Raw genomic sequence first — 3319 nt, forward strand, 5'->3', positions numbered from 1 at the left:
GAAGTCGAGAAGAACACCGGGTGGACACTAGAGGCCAGTATGTATCATACACTCTGAGGCTGGAGAGGTTTTGTCTTCTGCACAGCTGAGTTTACTGTCCTTCTACAAGTGAAGTCAATAAATGCTTAATTCTGATCAGAGACGCACTGGATCTGAAGCCAACACAGAATCATTGGCCACAAGGCCAGAAAATACCCTGGACAGGGCACCAGTTCATCACAGGGCATCACACTCGCCCATTCACTCACACCAGAGAGCAATTTCTCCCAGTCAGACCAGGTAGCAACTGTTCTCTGGGAGGAAACCCCTCACAGACAGACTCCGGAAGCAGGAATTGAACCTAGGACTCCAAAATTATGACCTCGATAGTTTCACATTTATTTTATGGCCTCTGTAGTTTTACATTTTTATTTATATATACAATTTTATTAGCTCCACTGTAGCTATGCAATTGCAGCCTGTGGTCTGTTGCATGAAGAAAATTGTTAATTGCTAATGAACAACAACAAAAAAAAAAAAAGTCTGGAGAAAAGGTTTGGTGGATCCTGTAATTTTTATTACAGCACTGAAGATTATGCTAAAAACTGGACAGATTCATGCTTGGGAAAGCTTTAATGCAAGAGAAAATAGCTTTATTTTAATGGTCAATATATTATTGTCCATCAAAATATTATTTGAAAGCCCATTACTAGCCACCCATTCCCAATAGGAGTTTTTCATTTTTCTCTGAATAGGAGACAGTAAGCTATAGCGGCTATTTATATTCATTCGAACATGTACCAGAACCTTCATAATTTTGCAGGAATACTCATAATTTTACACAACTCATGTATGTAAGCTAATTCTGGGAAATAAGATCACTGCTATTGTGAGAAGGCATCATATTTAAAATGGATCACTTTAAAATCATTTTCATCAGAGATGTACAACCTTCCATCATGAGGCTGTCCTATATATGAAGGAAAGAATTTGCCAAATTTCATGTCCATTTTATGGCTGTAGTTAAAGGATTATAAAGCTGCTTATCATTTGATTCTCAGATTGCCAATAAAAATGACTACAACCAAGGGCAAGACCGTAAACAATAGAGCCTGTGGTGTCAATACTTTTTCTTTAATAGAAAGAGCAATGACCTTTTAATCTGCGGCCGCTGACTGAGCCCTTGTTGTTCATTAACTCAGAGCTAATTGACAAAGTGCGTGAGCTGAGTCAGTGGGGCATTTGTAACTCTATTTTTGGATTTCTATGCCACTGTACTGTGCTGCCAAAGTATGTGGGTGAATTTGAGTACCTGTGTAACACTACTCTGAACTCTTAGCCTTCCTTTATTACTTTGAGGCCTAGTAACATTAGCTTATGTTGATATAATTTGCTATTGTACTATAAAAGGACAACATAGTATGTCAAACCTGCTCCTGATTTCTTTTAAAAGTAAGGTCATTAATATGCACTTTGTACACCTTTACTGCAGTCACAGCTTTTAATCTTTTATGGAGGCTTTGCTCTAGAGGATGGAACATGCGCTGAGCTACAGGAACATGTGTGTTCAGGTGTTAATGTTGGATAATCCATTCTGGATCATGAAAGTCATTCATCTCAAATGTATTAGATGTTGGCCTTTCAATCCAAGGCTCCATTTGGGGTTTACACATCTGTTGCCCATGCTTGGTATTGTACTGTCACATATTCTATTTTTTGTTTTTCATTAGAAATTATTGAACCTATATGAATGGGCTGTGAGTATGTGTCCTTAGGTGTGAGTGTGTGTAGTGACTGCGTCAGGGCGTAGTGACCTGTAATGGACTGGTGCCCTGTCCAGGGTGTGTTCCTACCTAGACCTACCATGACTTTAATGGTTGTGGTGTTAGTTGGTTGTTGTGAATTTCAATTTGCATAATTTGCATGGGACAAATCAAATATATAAATGTCCTAAACAAATGTATCCAAAATGTTTTTCCTAAAGGCATGTAAAGAATCCTATCACAGGTCATCCTATCACTGTAAAATAAACAACAGTTTCATTGTTGTCATTGTTGTGTAACAGCCCAAACCTGCTTGAGTCTGGAGTCAGCACACCTGCTGTTGACTATAGTGGTTCTTTACTCCTTAAATATCAGTCCAGTTCTGCTCACGTGTGCAGAAGCAGGGAATGGTTGAAACTGTGTTGGTTAGTGGGACCACATTAAGAAACACTGGATTACACTGTGTATAGTTTTCACAACTAATAGACTCATTCTTTTCAAAATATGCAGTGAGGCAATCCAGTTCCAAGACTGATTTAATTTGATCAGTCTCAGACGTTATGACAAAATTCTCTCTGTCCATTTGAACGTGGGACCAAGTAAAGAATGCAACAATGATGGACCGCGGGGTATAGGTTAGAGGACAAGTAGCAGTTTTTCTATGATGAAAATTAAGACCAGAATTAAAGGGTTAGGTTTTGTAGGCCCTCTTTTAGCCTTGTGGAATGTAAAATGACTCAAGTTTATGGATTTCATGTAATGTGCACTGTGACCTTTTTTATTGTATTTAAAATTTTTTACTGCGGTAGTTGTAAATTGTTTTTTATATATAAAGCAGCCATGATGTTTGTTTTGCCTTTGTGAAACTGTTTTTACAACACAGGGTCCTCATTCCTTACATTTCACTCCTTATTGCTCCTTAGCAGCTCAGTTTAGTAGTTAATTAGCAGCTCAATTTAATTTCACACACAGGGTGTTAAAATATATAAACACACCCTTTCTCATTCATTCCTCTTATGTGATCAGATTTGTGCCACTGTGCCACCTTTTTGTGTTGCTACAAATAATAAAGGTAGGGGTTTCTGATTCATCACCTCTTGACTCAACACTGAAACACATTATGCTAATATTATTATTTTTTTCTGGAAGAATATTACATCATTATTTCATTCATATTTCTCTTGAAATATACTACTTTAATTTTGTTCACATTTCCACAGAAATATATTTGAGCGTGATGGTATATCACTGGTGTTTCTGTTCTTTAATATTATTATTATTGTTATTATTATTGGGGTGGCACGGTGGCGCAGCAGGTAGTGTCACACAGCTCCAGGGACCTGGAGGTTGTGGGTTCGATTCCTGCTCTGGGTGACTGTCTGTGAGGAGTTTGGTGTGTTCTCCCCGTGTCCGCGTGGGTTTCCTCCGGGTGCTCCGGTTTCCTCCCACAGTCCAAAAAAAAACACACGTTGGTAGGTGAATTGGTGACTCAAAAAAAAGTGAATGTGTGTGTGTCTGTGTTGCCCTGTGAAGGACTGGCGCCCCCTCCAGAGTGTATTCCCGCCTTGCGCCCAATG

The sequence above is a fragment of the Hoplias malabaricus genome, chromosome 16 (genome assembly GCF_029633855.1).
Source record: "Hoplias malabaricus isolate fHopMal1 chromosome 16, fHopMal1.hap1, whole genome shotgun sequence".
NCBI lineage: Eukaryota > Metazoa > Chordata > Actinopteri > Characiformes > Erythrinidae > Hoplias > Hoplias malabaricus.